This window comes from Uranotaenia lowii, chromosome 1 (genome assembly GCF_029784155.1).
Source record: "Uranotaenia lowii strain MFRU-FL chromosome 1, ASM2978415v1, whole genome shotgun sequence".
Lineage (NCBI taxonomy): Eukaryota > Metazoa > Arthropoda > Insecta > Diptera > Culicidae > Uranotaenia > Uranotaenia lowii.
Genome location: NC_073691.1, coordinates 177,581,717 through 177,599,417, shown reverse-complemented (window position 1 = coordinate 177,599,417; position 17,701 = coordinate 177,581,717). Strand labels below are relative to the sequence as shown.

Here is a 17,701-nt window from a genome sequence, read left to right as displayed (position 1 = left end):
TCGAACCCCCGAATGAATTGGGGCTCGTTGAGCGACCCCTTAAAATTAACAAAAGCTTGAATTTGGCATGATAAAACATAGCCTAGTTTTGGACCAACTTAATATGCAATTTTCCTCATTGCTCTTTTCAAAACCAAAATTCGAACATGCTTCTTCCTTGACAAAAAATATTAAGCATCACTACAAACAATCCTTTCAGCGAAAGAAAAAAAAAGTTGTCAACTTAAGAGCGACAATTGATTCCATCGTTCAACAATCCCGTTGTCGCATGCCAATTTCAGTACAGCTATTTAATCCATTTGCAGGCATCTCCTTTACCAATTATGACACCAAGTGAGGAGGCTATTTCGAGTCTCATATCTGATCCTGTTTCCTTTTTCCAAAATCAAACTTTAGGACGTTAATTTCATCAAACAATGCACGAACAGGAATAAAATTTTCGACATTTATTTGTCCCGATAAAGTTGTTTTGAAAAGCAACGTTCATATTAGAATTTCTAACATCAGGTTCCATGCCAAGCTGGGTTTCATTACCCTACAAAATTTAGCACCACCGATCCGATCCGATCATCACCACAGTTCAACAGGTTTGCGCGATGCATGGTGCGAGAGATTGTTAAAAAAAAGTGCAACTATGACGTGGTCGATTCAACAACTGCCACCAGCCGCCGTAATTTTATCGTTTATGCGGTTGTTTGATGCGAAATGTGTGTGTTGTTTTCTTTCTAGTCTGTTGCCTAGCTCTTCGAACGAACTTCTAGTAGATGGCGGGAGAAGTAATATAGCACCCGGGTGTGAGACTTGCTCTGATCCGACGGGCGGGCGCGCGCATATTCTAAGCCAAAAAGGTGCTTTGTGCTGAGCTCACTTGCTAAGTCACACAGAAGCGTTTCATTCATCGATCGGCGGGCGTTCCTAGCAGTTCAATTTAAGTAGTAGCTAGCACTACAGCGAATATTCGGGCGCGGAAAAATTACACGCTTCTCAAGCTTAAATGTGATTGCGTGCGCTGTTTGCTTGCAGCTGTATTGTGCTGTTGCGCGTCGATTATTACGTTTGGTACGCAATTGGATTCGCGAGACGCGCGCGCACGCCTCCGTGTAATTGGTTCTTTGGGTTCAGTTTCGGCAACGGTTGACTTATACGAATAAACAAACGAATAGGAAGAAACCTCGGAACTCCGGAAGTGGCTACGGTATGATTGATTTGATTTTTTTTTCTTTTATTGTAATTCTCGCATTGGGCGGCAGTTTGTTAATGAGCTCAGCATCGTCGTGAGGTGTTAAGTGGCCGTGAAATTTGGAATCCACCGGACAGGTGCGACCACAATATCCGAACCGGCCGGTCAGGAATTGTTTCTACTTAAGGTGCTATCTAGGGCCAGCGATGCGAAACGGTCTATCCGATATAGAGGTGGAACTCCGCGGATCGAAGAGTTTCGCTGGCCTTGTTTTTAAGTTCGACAATTCTAATGGATGTGTACGTAAAAAAAGGATCGAAACAGTTTTGAAGCGAAAAAAAGTCTTATCGCAACCGAAGCGGTATGCAAATATTTATACGAGCTGTTTTGAACGGTTGTGTCTTCTGCTGTAAATACGATCCACCTGAGAACGTGTTCTGTTACAAAGAATTCCGACTCGTCGCAACAGGTATCGGTGACGAACCTTTTAGCTGTAGGTTCAGTAGAGTTTGATATCATTATTCAAATGGGCTACTCTCCAGATTACTAGAAATATTTTGAAAAAATTAAGAAAAAAACATAACAATTTGGCGATGAATGTGTTCTGTTTAAAATAAATTCCATTCTATATCCAAACCAGAAAAGCTGTTTGAGCTATTTATATAGACTGATGTGATGAGCTGTAAGAGCAAAAAAAAAACAACAACTTACATAAACTGCTCCCAGTTTGTTTCTCGATCTACACACGATGAATAAAGATCGTTCGTCCGTTCTACATACAGCAGCCGATCGTCGACATGTGGTGAAGCAGCAAAAAGAGGAGGCCCGCTGTTGTTGTTGAACCGTGTAAACTTTGCTTCCCCCTTTCGCTGTGAAGGTACACAGTGCGTTGCAAAAATGATGCCGTGTTCAAATTACAAATATGATTTTTAGGGTGGCTCTTAACTATATGGAGGATTTTCAAAGCCAAAGTTGGGATTATTTTTGGCCCAGAGTATTATACTCTATATAACCACTTTTGAAAAATACTATTGGACGAAAGTGGTTATATAGAGTATAATACTCTGGGCCGAAAATAATCCCAAACCAATACACATATACTAAGTTTTAGCCACCCCTTAATATTGACCTACTTATTATGATAACAAACTGTACAAAATTTCGCTTTGATTGGATAACTCTGAGGCGACCCTCGAAAAATGTTGAACTATTCCTAGTCAGTATACGCTTGAATTTTCAAAATTTTTCGCTCTGTGGGAATGCACCCCCAACAAATTGCAGTCAAATTTTCCATTGGGGTGAGAAATTTTCCAATAGCCTGTTAAACAAGATTTTAATAGAAAAATTAAAAGGAATGAAGCGATTTTTTTTTCTTGTGATAACCTTTATATACATTTTAATTTTTAAACTGCGACCCAGAGATGGGTCTTGACTCAAACATTCAGTCAGCGAAACTTTTTTTTTGTAGAGAAATGAATCCAACTTAGATGAAATTTCAGGGACTAGATAAGAGAAAATCGATGTTGAAAAACATGCGAAAAAAATTCGCCTTGTCTCCCGGTAGTACTTGAACCCACATCTTGCGCCTCTCCGGGGCCCATGTATTAACATTCTACTACAGGAGACCATCCTGGCGTATGAATATTATACTGGTTGAGTGTCGATGTCTATCGGAATGAAGGGAATAGTTCTCCCATGTGATCATAATCATTTTTCTTGGTCTATTTCTATTCCCATCATTTCATCTTACGGTAGTTGGAATCAAGTTTGGACATTTTTAAGCACGGCAAGATTTGCATTGCCTTCTCATATCCTGCACGGGTTGTCAGTTATGATGAGAAATGATGCGTTTGCCGTATTTGGATATCCAGCCAATTTCGGTGTTTGGCACCGCCTTATTTCTATTTTTAAACTGCGACCCAGAGATGGGTCTTGACTCAAACATTCAGTCAGGAGAGGCGGAAGATGTGGGTTCAAGTCCTACCGGGAGACAAGGCGAATTTTTTTCGCATGTTTTTCAACATCGATTTTCTCTTATCTAGTCCCTGAAATTTCATCTAAGTTGGATTCATTTCTCTACAAAAAATAATTTTTAATTCAAAATTTTTTTGATACACTTTTAATTAAAAATTCTGACTTGAACAAAAAGCAGCCTAAAACTCCATTCTTTTTCTATAGAAAAGACAATCAATCTAACTAGACAATTTTAATTAAAAAGATGTATTTAAATTGAAGAACCACACAAGTAGTGAAAATGTTCACAACACATAAGCTCAAGCTCATTTTTTTTAAAATCTGTTCAATTTCTTCTACCCAAAACGCCATAGCTTTAAGCTTTCACCTAACAATTCACCTTCAATAACTGTTTCGAAAGATTTTGGCTTCATGAATTCGAATATTTCGTCAGATTTTGTCTATCACCCCAAGATTTGGTTCAGAGGCTCGTATAATTTTACTTAATTCCAGTTGATAAACTTATAAACCTTCATTACAGCTAAATACTGATTATAAATCTATTTATTATCCTTTTTTTCATGAAGGATACAGATTTTGCCGAGATTGTCTAATTTCAGAGATAAAATGCTTTAGAAAATGGTTGATTTGAATTTTTTTTTCCAATAAAAACCGGGCAATATATGGCATATTTAGGAAAAACACATAAATTATTGTTTAAATATCGAGAAGAAAAACAATGGAAACATTATATTTTTATCAAAAACCCATCAGTCGATTTTAAATTGTATTTTAGGCTTCCATAAAATCGATCATGATACAAAACTTGTTTTGGTCACAACAATAAAAAAATATATAGTTACTCGACTCGAGTTTTTTGACCGATATTGCAAATGAAGTGAAAAAATTCACAATTTCACAAACTTAATTTAGTAAAAAAGGAATTGGACAATTTTTAGAAAATTTAAATAAAAATGATCAAACTATCCATGAAATCACAGAAAGGCGTTTTAAAAGTTTGATACTTAAAATTTTAATTTATTTAACAACTTTGTAGAAGACTGCAAAACGTTTCGTTTTCAAGAATACCTAAGATTCACTTTGATTTTTTTTTGTTATTTGGTTAAATTCCAGTTTTTCAGAAGAACTGTTAAATATCAAAAAGAAAACTTATATATGTTTTTCTCAGAAGTCAAAATTTAACTCGCAGTCATCGAAAAAATTTATCAGTTAATGAAAACCTTTATTTTCAATTGCATTTTACAGTTTTTTCCAAAAAAAAAAAACGCAAATTTTTCAACACTTCCAAAGCACTCATAATCAGCTTTTATATTTTTTGTACCATTTTTGGTATTTCTAAAAATCTCCAGCCCCCCCCATTAAGGAATAAAAATCTATTTTTCATTTTTTTCATACCATCTTTGTTGCAAATTTCTAACTTTTCTCAACAAATGATTAAAATTTCATTTCATTCGTTTCCGATTAAATAAAGTTTTAAAATAAAAATATTTCATTATTTTATTTCAGAAGTAAATTAAGGTTTAGAAACGAAATTCTTGAACCACAAATTACAATGAGAAATGAATTTAGAATTGATCAAAACACGATATTTTCGAATCACTATTCTGGAAAATATAATAAAATAATTTAAAAAAAACAGAGGTTGAAAATCGGTGTTAACTTCAAAGCAATTCTATAATCAAAAAGATATCTCAAATTTGTGTTTTTCGAACGAATAGTTGCAAAAATAGAATCATTAAAATTTCTTTGTGATTAGCTTGTACTGATATGAAAAAGCTAAGAAAAAATACAGGATTGAAAAGTTTCTTAAAATTTTCTTCTATTCAACAAAAAGTTAATTTTATTCATTTTATAAATGGCATTTGTAACGAGAGATTCCTTAAATGAGCTCATAAGTATTTTTTTACCTTTCTGGTATACAAAATACGAAAATCACCGTTTTATCAACGTTTTCTCGCAAAAAATATCGAAATAAGCTTTAATAGAAAATTAGTTAAACAATATAAATTTCTTATCCAATTTTGAAATTTTTCAAAATACCTCAAATTTAGTTCAATGAGATCAAATTGGAGAAAAGGGGGCCCGCGTCCCCTACATTACTTTTAAATTCATATGTTGTTCTATAACAACACTTATCAAAATCCAAATATCTCAGGAACCTCTTTATATTTTCAGGTGATATATAGACAAAATAAATTGACTAAGGTCAGGCTTTAAAAGGCTTTACTTTCGCACACATTTTTATGATTGATACAAGACAGACTGACAGACAAACAGACAGAACATATGAGTATAATTAATTGGTTTGAAACTATTTTTTTTTTAAGTGAAACACATCATACCGCTTTAAAAGTTCGATCACTAAAAATCATATGAGAAACATAAAAGTGTGTTTCTTATAAAATAGAGTAGTTTCAATTCAAACCAATTGATTATATTCATATGTTCTTCACAGTAAGTTAAAAAACATAGAGAGGATTAGAGAAGAAAAAAGTGGACAATAAGCTTTACATTATCCAAAAAATTTCACGCAGAACGATAGATTAATTCCCTGAGGAAGATGCCAATCAACATCGAAACGTAGGATCAATCAAAATATCGTTTCAAGAAAATAAATACTGATATGCCGAAAAAAAATTCATTAAATCATGCAGTCGACCTCTCTAAAAATCTCATTGAACAATTTGGAAACGTCTTAAAATGGAATGTCTTAGGCTTTGAGCGATTCTTTTTAGGATTGAATCCCGCCGGAGGCGATCTAATGTTTTGACATGTTTTTTAACACTTATTTCAAAACGCCTTTTCGGGATCAAGTAACTTCCCAATACTACGGTAAATTCCTTTTTTGAACTGAAAGTTCAACTCCAATCCCTAAACTCCACCTGGGGCCGCAAACCTAGATCCCAAATCGTACTGTTTAACACACTATCCTTCAATAGTGGGAGGTCTATTCGCGCTAGTGCGCTCCAAGGCAATACTCATAGACGAAACACCTTCCAGCAAAACTTCTCATCCTTACGACTCGAAGTCTAAACTCTCCTATAACGACTTGAGAACCGACATCTCCTCGCAATGACTCGAGATTCCAACAAAAAACCCTAGTTTTCGCAAGTCGAGACATGATTTCTTCTCTTACGACTCGAGATCCGACCCCTCCTCGCATCGGCTTGAGGTTGACGCACACATACGACTCAAGAACCGATCTCTCCTCTAGCGACTCGAGATCTGATCTCTCCTCATAATGACTCAAGGTAACCACTTATACCCCTCCCCTTGTTGATTAAAGACATGATCTCTCCTCTTGCGACTCGAGACCCGACCTCTTATCGTAAAGACTCGGTGTTGACCACACAAACCTCTCCTCCTGAAGACTCGAGGCCTGACAACTCGAAGCCCGACCTCTTATCTCCAGGATTCGAGGTTTACCACCTTTATACCCGTCGTGCGCCGATCGAGAGCAGCTTATCCTAGACTCGAACCTGTCAGAGCACACGCGCGGGACTTAACGCAACTACTCGGATGATTCCCTTGGAAGACGTCATCCTACTCCGACTCAAACGACATACCCGGCGCACAGTGCGGTGACCAGTGGACAAAAGTCAAAAATTTTAGTTTATCAAACCTTAAATTCAACTTTACCAATCGATTGGAAAGAGGTTGGAGTTTCATGACCGAACATGCTTTTGACATAATTTTGCTTCCTACACGCGCAGCATTGGTTCAAAGTGGATGCATTAAGAAGGCAAGAAAAAATTTTTTTTTTCGAAAACATACAGTTTTTTTGAAACTTTTGTTTACCGTTGACAAGTTTCGCAGCAAATTCAAATTCTTCGTTCTACAAGTTGAAGATTTAAACTCAACGCGTCTCGTATTGTGTTTTTTGAGTGAGAAAAATTCGTTTTTGGTCTTTACAGCTACCTCTGAATTTAACATTATTTTTGTAATTTTCAACAACAAAAATTGCTCAACTTCAGCTAGTCAAAACAAATTCGCGTCACAAGACGTCACTACCATTTTATATTCAAATGCTAGGGAATTTCATCCTGAGCATCCACTATGCTTGCTGAATTGCGTTTTTTTGCGCTAACAGTGATATGAGCAATTTACAAAGGGTCATTTTTACACCACAAGAATGAATATTTTTCGAAAAAGAACCGCTGTGGTAAAACGGAAACCGATATCAAGTGAATTTTTCTTCTTGAACTTATCAGTGTTATATTATAAAAAAGATTTTGAACAAACATGGATTTTTGATATGGTTGTGGCTTTGAAATCTAATTGAAAAATTATATGAAGCTTTGTGGTTTGAATTTTAAAACATTTTTACCTAAGATAGAGCATACATAGGCCAAGTTCCCGTGAATTTCATATTCGCTTGAAAAGGAAATTGTTTTATTCAGTTATTTTCTATGTGTAACATTATTATTACCAATCATAATCGTTCAAGAATGCAAATATTCGACAGATACAAAGGATCATTTATAAGAAAGATTGGAAATCTTCAAAATATGGGTTTTTTTGAGACATGGATTTTAAGGCTAAAAAAATCAAAATTGAGACGAAACCTTCAAAACACAGTTTTTCTGACGTACTTTCAATAATTGAGCATTTAAACAAATATTTTATCGAATTAAAACTTTTTACGACTTTTGTCCATCTGCTCTATGGGATCACCGCACTGTGCGGCGTCGTGAGCCACTCTACCCGTGGGTATTCCCCGATCGTGGAATAACCCTTCCCCAACGATTTCCACTGTGAAGAAGGTAAAATCTTATCCCCGCAGCTTCGATCGTTGGGAACCGCACTACTCAGATACTCCCCGAAGGTGGAGCATCCTACGCACGATCATTGTATCACGTTACGAGGGGAACAGTTGACCTCAAGGCGCTAGGAGGATAGCCTACAAAGGGTATATGCTGTGGGAGGATTTGTTTATGAATATTGCAGTGGAACGCACTAGTAGCCCAAATATTACCTCAAGGACCACGTTTCGGCTACGAAGGTTCGGTTTTGAACAACCCGCCGAATCAGAACACTCGCGCACTAACTAACCTCAACTGACGGTGACTCAGTGGTTGAGTGAGTGAGCGAATAAGTGAACAAGTGAATGATGAGTGGTCAACGAGTAAGTTAGTGAATAATTGAATAAGCGAATGAGTGAGTGAGGTTTTTCTTGCGGTAATGAAAATGGTATAAGAGGAGTTCAAAAATAAGGTCAGTCTTTGCGGTAATACAATGAACGCTCAGTACTAATCAGCGTTTACTGAGGGACCTATAAATTAGGCAACACACTGTTCCCCGGCTATTTACCTACACTCGTACTCGTCCCGAGTGGAAGAATAGAAGCATTGATGGAAACTACACACGGAGTTTATTCGGATAAAATTCTTGGCAAAAAATAAGAGTTACCAAACCTGGGGAAACCGGTTTTGCTGCTGCTCTTCTCTGGCGCGCTGGCGTGGACTCGATCGACTTTTTCACCAGAAAACTCTTCATTCGGGATAGGCGCAGACGACTTCTTGCTGCCTCTCCATCCGGACTACCACAACGGAGAATGGGCAAATGTCTTTAAACAAACCGGTGCTATTTGGCCAAAAACATTAAAACCTGCATGAACAGGGACGGTAGACTCTTCTTGGATTGAGGAAGGAAGAATGCCGCAGCTCGTTTGGTGACTAACTTGGAGCTAAGACAATTGAGCTGCCCGGGTCAGTAGTTGGTATACTTCGGGTGTCGTAGGACACGCGGGTTCGTTTTCCGTTGATTTGTTCGATTCCGGCTTTTTCCCACAATTACCCCGAGCGCAAAGTTCAAATCCATCATCACTGGAATAGTAATGAACTTGGCGTTATTCGCGAAAAACGGGTTTCATCAAGTTATCAGATCGCGGACTTGAGGGGATCGTTCGGAACAAAAGTAAAACAACACGAAACTCGGTTAAGGTTGGTATGCCGGATGAATACTAAAAATAACAACAAAAAGACAGAAGGTAATAAATTGAGCGCTCTCCCATTGGGTTGAATCATTTTAAAATTCGGGCGTGTGATCACAGAGAGCGAACGGTTTTGCTACCAGAACTAGTGGAATCAAAACAAAATACCACAGAAATTAATAAATCAATCTCGCATGCTGGCCACATGTGTTGCTGATGGGTGAAGGTCGAAGAAAAGTGAGCAACAGTATTGCCGATTTTGTGAATGAATTGGCAAAAAATTGGCACTAAAAGTGAAAACGGAAAAAACAACATTTGATCTCCGGTGGAAGTGATCGCGTGATTTATTGATAAAATATTTAAAAAAAGGTGACACAGTCCCTGGCAAGTAGTTCAAGTTAAAGTTCCGCGCCGTCGTTCATGACGGGGCACAATTTTTCATTACCCAACAACACCTACCCCAAGTTAACATTGACCCTCAAAAAAGCGGTTAGCCGCTAATGTAAGTAAGTACTCCGCCATTCGATGCAACTTCACTCGACGCCAGCAAGGGGGCATTAAATTCTCGACGTGGAAGTTTCTAGAAAATTTAAATTCACCACTTATAGGTTATAGCTCTCCGTAACGACCGGGGCGCCGCGCTTTTTGGTCCGCAATCAACCGCACATGGTCAACAACGAGTAGGTACCGATCGCGGCAGCGAGCGTCTCATTGCTCGTTACCTCATTCATGCATTCGATTGCCCACTTCAGCTTTACATACCTTCTGGTCTGTCGATCGATAGCAAGAAAGGCTTTAGGTACACAGCAAAAAAGGCTTTGGGAACTTTCATTGGAATAAAAAGTTATTTTTGGTTGGAACTTTTACATATTCTACGAAGAAACTTTATTGTAGTGGACTAAATATCTAACCTTCAATACAATCTTTTTATGTTTTTATTATAGAAAATTTCAGTCTAGAGCTGGTCCATCTCTTCGTTGGAGATTGAAGCTTGAAGCTACGACAGAGACCTCGTCAAGGGAAGGAACTCTCTCAAATGAGTTAGAGTACTCCTTATTACTATACTCACTGTTAAGATAAATCTTTTCTTAATTCTAAAATTGTTGGAGGCCTTGGAAAATCTGGTTCCCGAGCTGCTTTGGGTAAAATGTACATTTGGTCGCAGCCAAATTCGTCATGCCGAATTTCGAAAACCGACCATATAAATCCTTTTGCAGAAGTAAGCGCGACATGTTCTGCAAATGTGAGCCAGTTGTCGATCTGCACTCTTTGGTCGAGATTAGACTTCATATTTTCCAGCCTAACTCCGGATATTTACATTTAATAAATTGGCCCAAAAAACTGACCAGTGCTAAATCTTGGCTTAATCACACTTGATTTAGAGATCCGTCGAAGCGCTCAAAGTTTCTGTTTTCTTACCCTCAAAAATCACTAAAGGGAATCGGAAAAATCGAAATTTTAATGTCGATAATAAATGACTTAAAAATGCATAAAACGTTGACATCTGTTTTTTTTGTCAAAAATCGACTTAAAAATTTCAAAAATCACCAAAGGCGGGACAACAATGGTATTTCGGAAAATCGAAATTTTAATTTTGATGCCAAATGACTTAGAAATGCATGAGACGTCGAGATCTAGTGTTATCTAAAAAAAATTGTTTGATCAAAAATCGACAGTCCCAAAAAACCACTTTTTTCACCAGAATTCGACGTTTTATGCATTTTTAAGTCGTTTGGCATCTAAATAAAAATTTCGATTTTTCCGATTTATTTTGATTCTTCCTTTGACGTTTTTGAGGGCGCTTTGAGGCACCCATAAATCAAGTCCAATTGAGCTGAAATTTTGCACAGGTCGATTTTTTGGGCCAATCTCCAGAGTGTATATGGTCGGTATCCAAAATTCGAAGATGATTTTTTTCCCATACATCCATTACCACCTTAATGTACAGTACATATGAGTGAACGAAACGAACCGACTAACGACTTTTGGATGAAAGCTTCCAAAAGTGACAGTTTTATTTTACCGACGCACGACAAAATGTACATACTCCAATGAACAACGACCAAAAAGTGTATAAACTGCGAAGAAATTCAATACCTTCCCTCCAACACGAACAAAAGCTATAGAAAATACTTACCTTTAATGATTTTTTTTCGAAGAATTGATTAGACATTAGGGTGGCCCAAAATTGTACTATGTCTGTGATTTTGGGGGCTCAAGCTTCAAATGATAGCTTAGGGTGTAAGAAACAATATTTCATATGGCGGCGACTCAGAAAAATGATGTTTAGAGGTCGCACAGATTCGATTTTTGGAAAAAGGCCATTTTTTCGTCATTTTGTCCTAATAACATTTTCAGATCTTGAAAAAGTATCAAACATGTGTCTCTAATATTTTTTTTAATTTTCTTTATAATGTAAGTTTTAAACTAAAAATTTATTGGGACTGTTTTGGACTCTCAATTTGTATGTATGATTTTTTAAGTTACGCAATACTATGTATTTTTGTAAAAAAAAATACAATTAAAAAAAAAGTGTACTTTGGATTTACATTTTCAATCAACATTATATTCAAAAGTTGCGCAACATTATGATGTGCAACTTTGCAGAAGAAAGTGTAAGCTATGACTTGTCGTTTCAAAGTAATTCAAGTTTCACTGTGGAAAAAAGTCACAATTTTTAAATTTTTGCTAAGAATTGCTTTATATTATGATGTGGATGAATTTCGAGCAATCTAAACTTCTGATATAAAACTTTTTCATCCTTTTATCGATCCTTCAATTAGCAGAAACAACCATGACTAGTTTCTAGATTTTTATTTTAAATTTATTTAGTGATTGTAGCCATAACACATTCTCCAAACCGTCACCCAAGTATGGGTAACTCGACCTTCAATCAATAAAAAATCTAGAAACTTGGAATGTTTCTTTCTGGTGATTTAAGGATCGATAAAAGAATGAAAAAAATTGATATCAGGAGTTTATTTGGTTCTTACATTGCTCGAAACTCATCCACATCATAATATATAGCAATTCTTAGCAAATATTTAAAAATTGTGACTTTTTTCCACAGTGAAACTTGAATAACTTTGAAACGACAAGTCATAGCTTACACTTTCTTCTGCAAAGTTGCACATCATAACGTCGCGCATATTTTGAATTCAATATTGATTAAAAATCATAATCCAATGTACACTTTTTTGTTTATTTAAATTATTTTTTTTTACAAAAATTCATAGTAATGCGTAATTTAAAAAACCATACAAACAAATTGAGAGTCCAAAACAGTCCCAATAAATTTTTAGTTTAAAACTTACATTATAAAGAAAATTTTAAAAATATTAGAGACACATGTTTAATACTTTTTCAAGATCTGAAAATGTTATTAGGACAAAATGACGAAAAAAAATGGCCTTTTTCCAAAAATCGAATCAGTGCGACCTCTAAACATCATTTTTCTGAATCGCCGCCATATGAAATATTGTTTCTTACACCCTAAGCTATCATTTGAAGCTTGAGCCCCCAAAATCCCAGACATAGTACAATTTTGGGCCACCCTATTAGACATATTTTCAAATGCCACACGAGCTCACTAATGGAGATATAATGCCTTAATTACCATAAATCCCATATATTTTGGAGATAATCCAGGGAAAAGCAGATTTGAACTTGAAAATTTTAAACCAAATGACACCTATTTTGTGTGATTTTTTCCGAAGGAATCGAATGCAGGCATTTGGAAAATAGAGTTATGACTGTTTATACCCTCAGTTCGTCTACATTTTTCAAATAGTGCAGAAAAACACATTTTGATTTGAGAATTTTAAAGTAATCGAGGCCAATCTTGTACGATTTTTTTTTAGAAATCAACACGTTCTTTGTACAGTTTTCGCAATTATCGCGGTTTATTTACACATCTGGAAAAAATATCCGTTTTCAATGGAAAACATACAATGAGTTTTTGAACTTGGGAGAAGCTTAGCCCTGATGTTTATTATTATTATTATTATTATTTATTTATTATGATTATTATTTATTTATTATTATTATATTTTTATTTATTAATTATTATTTATTATTTATTTTAACAGTCCGAATTCACAATTTTGGCCAGGATGACCAAATACAAAATTATTTGAAAAAAAAATACAAAATTGTCAACATTGACAAGATTGACAAAATTAAAGTGGTCAAAAGGTAGACAAAACCGAACAAATTGACAAAATTGAAAAAAATGACAAAACTGACGAAATTGAAAAAATTGACAACATTGACAAAATAGAAAAAAATTGCCAAAATTGCCAAAACTGACGAAATTGACAAAATTGATAAAATTGACAAAATTCACGAAATTGACAAAATTGACAACATTGCCAAAATTTACGAAGTTGACAAAATTGACAAAACTGACAAAATTGAAAAAATTGACCTTGTCATGGTAGAAAAAACGACAAAATAGACAAAATCGACAAAATTGACAACATTGACAAAATTGACAAAACTGACAAAATTGACGAAATTGACAAAACTGACGAAACTGACACAATTGCCAAAATTGCCAAAATTGACAGAACTGGCGAAACTGACAAAACTGACAAAATTGTCAAAATTGACAAAATTGACAAAATTAACTAAATTGACAAATTGACAAAATTTGCCAAATTTACAAAATTGACAAAATTGAATAAATTGACAAAACTGACAAGATTGACAAAACTGAAAAAAATTGACAAAATTCACAAAATTAAATAAATTGTCAAAATTGACAACATTGAAAATTGGCAAAATTGACAACATTAACAAAATTTAATAAATTGACAAAATTGAGAAAACTGACAAAATTTACAAAATTGACAAAACTGAAAAAAATTGCCAAAATTGACAAAACTGGCGAAACTGACAAAACTGACAAAATTGTCAAAACTGACAAAATTGACAAAAATGACAAAATTGAAAAAATGACATAATTGACAAAATTAATAAAACTGAAAAAATTGAAAAAATTACAAAATTGACAAGATTGACAAAATTTACCAAATTGACAAGATAGACCAAACCGACATATTTGCCAAATTTTTGATATTGACAAAATTAAATAAATTGACAAAACTCACAAGATTGACAAAATTGACAAAACTGAAAAAAATTGACAAAATTCACAAAATTAAATAAATTGTCAAAATCGACAACATTGAAAATTGGCAAAATTGACAACATTTACAAAATTAAATGAATTGACAAAATTGACAAAACTGACAAAATTTACAAAATTGACAAAACTGAAAAAAAGACAAAATTGACAAAATTTACAAAACTGAAAAAAATTAAAAAAGTTTAAAAAATTTACAAAATTTACAAGATTGACAAAATTGACGAAGTTGACAAAATTGACAAAATGGACAACAAAACTGAAAAAATTGACAAGATAGAAAAAATTGACAAAATTGACAAAAATGACTAAATTGAATAAATTGAAAATTGACAAAATTGGCAAAATTGACAAAATTCACAAAATTTAATAAATTGATAAAATTGACAAAACTGACAAAATTGACAAAACTGACAAAATTGACAAAACTGACAAAATTGACAAAACTGAAAAAATGACATAATTGACAAAATTAATAAAACTGAAAAAATTGAAAAAATTACAAAATTGACAAGATCGACAAAATTTACCAAATTGACAAGATAGACCAAACCGAAAAAATTTACAAAATTTACAAAATTGACAAAATAGAAAAAAATTACAAAATTAAATGAATTGACAAAATTGACAAGATTGACTAAATTGACAACATTGATAAAATTGACAAAATTGACAAAACTGACAAAATTGGCAATATGTACAAGTTTTGGGAATTTGACAAAATTGAATAAATTGACATTATCTACAAAATTGACAAAATTGACAAGATTGATAAAATCAGGTTTTTTATATTGATATTGGAATTTTCGCGTTTGAATTTTTGTAATCAAATTTATATGATTCAGAGGGAAGGAATCTATCATTTGTCTTCTATATTTTGTTGTATATTTCCACATACAATTTACACTCTGTGAGAAAGGCTACAATCCACTGTCAAGTGTATTAACTCGGGTTCATTTGCTGAAAATCGAGGCAAAAATGATACGATAAATATGCCTAAGCCCTCCAAGTTCTGTAAGCTGATCTTCCAAAGCTAAAAATGCCACATGGATGTGATAATTCTATTCCGCAGTGACAGGTATGTGGGAGACACTCGCTGCTACACAAATGAAATGTTAAAAAAAAAAACAATTATCACTGCTATTCTTATAGAATGAAATTCAAGGTATGTTTGTTTCGTCTTACTTTTGTGCGATACACCGATGAAAATGGAAGATTTCCGAGCCGACATGAGTCTCAATCAAAATTTAAAAAAACTATGACGACCCAAATGAGAAAAATTCCTGAACCTAATGAAACTGATGGCAAATAATAGAGTTTGGACATTCTACCTGCCAAATGACGATTTGCTTTGGGTAGGTTATACGTCAACATATGGTGGTACACACAGTCTCGAACAATTACTTGGGTATAATAAGCGAAAAACGCATTCGATGCATTCATTTCGTCCGATGGATGAATCGTTAACCTACTTACTTACTTCGCTAGACAATTGCACTCCGAGTACAAAAATATTAAATAGCTTCCCATGCTCCTACAAAAAAAGCTTCGATGAAACAGCACCTCGCTACTTCCATTAGTAGGTAGTGGCTCGGTTGTCATTTACTGCAACGATCGACATCGAAGGCCAACAAATTGATGATTACAGATACATATCTTTGATTGAGCTGTGTGCAACCATTAGAAAACTTCTTCACTGATGACACCCGGACTCAACAGTAAAAATGCTCCGATTCAAATCAATCGAATCATCCGAATTTGGTTGTTATCATCATTGGTAATAAATTGAGCAAAAAAAATAGTTCTCTCGGTTCGCTTTAAAATATTAAAATTCTTCAACTCTCAGACAGACGGACAGAACCTCACGAGACTTCTATCGGCCGGACTCGAACCGAGACGAGTTAGTCTGGTAAAGCGTTGTGATCTAACCGGTTGTCTATTTAGTGTACATATACAGGAAGCAATAGTTGTTTTTATTGAAAAAAGAGTGTCTCCCAAAACTAGTCGCGCCGCCAAGAAGCGATCATAAAACTTTTTTGTTATACCTACATGCTAGGTATTAGATTTAGAGAGATATTCAACGGAACAGGAAAAACAACACAGGAACGCAATATGTCAGCTGTTTGTTCCCAGAGTGACAGAGGATGTTATAGTGATTGCGGTTAGAATTCCGTTCGAAGGCGTTCGCGTTCGGCATCGACACATCCGTGAATCGGTAATCAGTTTTCAATCGACACGGCTTGCAGAGTCCATCATCATCAGTGAGAAGGAAAGCTGTAAGTGTGTTTCTGCTGTTTGAGTTTAGAAGTGTGCTGTTTTGTCTACGGATGTACTTAAAGTGCCGATAGGAATGATTCAGTTTTGACTTTTTTTTAAACGTTAAAGTTTTTTCAGTTCAAAAGCTTGTTGAAAGATCTTATACAATTTTTTGGAAATAAATCATCAGAAAACACCAGAACTGGTCATTGGAGCCTAAATTGACCATAACTGGTCTGACCGATTTGACTCAATTACGGTACAAATGATGAGAAGAAGTTTCATTCAAATCCATTTAAAACCAGACGAGTTAACGGAGAAAAGTTAATGGAACTACCGGTGAAAATACGTCCCAATTCAGCCATAAATATGTGTTGACATGAAGTATTCGACGCTGGTGGAATAGAGATATCGTTTATTTGTCATCTCAGTAAGGTCCTTAAATTTAGCTACACTCTACAGTAGCGATTGTTAATTCCATCAGCGATCGTCAATACGCGAATTGCCAAACGTGAGTTTCAACACCCCCCTCAATTCGCAGATTGCTAATGTTGAAGAGTATCGTCGATGGCGAGCTTCCCGCAACATTAACAACTTCATCCAACTATCGGAAATCAGCAGACACCGCAGCGTAGCTGAATATCGCAAGATGAACTCTTTTAGCGAGTTTCTCCTTCCAATCTTGATCCCCGGTGGAAGAGGGGCTGGTCTAACCGCATGTTTTGACACTACCCCTTTCTTGCTAACCCTTTCCTTCAATCCAGACGTATCTAGGCCCATAACCTGTTGAAATGAGGTATTCAACGCAGTATTCAGTGGTGGAATAGAATTATCGTTTATTTGCTATCTACACTCTACACTAGCGATTGTTAATTCCATCAGCGATAGTCAATACGCGAATGGTTATCTGATTCTGTACTGTAAACTTAGTTGAATCAAACTCAGATTTTTTCGCTTGCGAACGCCAATGGTAGAATTATAGACCTTCTATCTGTGGATAGACCGACAAAATAACTCACCTACTATTTTACTGCTCGACTATTTTTCTGACGAGCTTACGGATCCCGTTAGCTCGCCTAGACTAAATCTAGACTTTATGCACTGTGATACCGACCGTGTTATGCAAATGTTATTAGACATAAACTGGCAAATACTTTTCGAAGATTTGAAAATCGATGTTGCTGTATCAACCTTCTATTTATGATCATCTTTG

The 17,701-nt window shown here is 35.2% G+C and overlaps 2 protein-coding genes across 5 annotated transcripts in view; one reads left to right on the top strand and one right to left on the bottom strand.

Annotated features, from left to right (window-relative positions):
- Positions 1-17,701, bottom strand: part of LOC129737767 (transcription factor IIIB 90 kDa subunit) — a 67,542-nt gene that overhangs the window by 17,586 nt on the left and 32,255 nt on the right. The gene's annotated exons all lie outside the window — the stretch shown is intronic.
- Positions 920-17,701, top strand: part of LOC129737734 (BTB/POZ domain-containing protein 6-B-like) — a 46,444-nt gene continuing 29,662 nt past the window's right edge. Inside the window, exon 1 of one of the 3 annotated variants that reach the window (XM_055728893.1) lies at positions 920-1,195. The gene's annotated coding sequence lies outside the window, so the exon portion shown is untranslated. Of the gene's footprint in view, positions 1,196-8,959; positions 9,097-16,163; positions 16,509-17,701 lie in introns of those variants that run through there. The other 2 variants (XM_055728907.1, XM_055728900.1) reach the window with 2 other exon arrangements.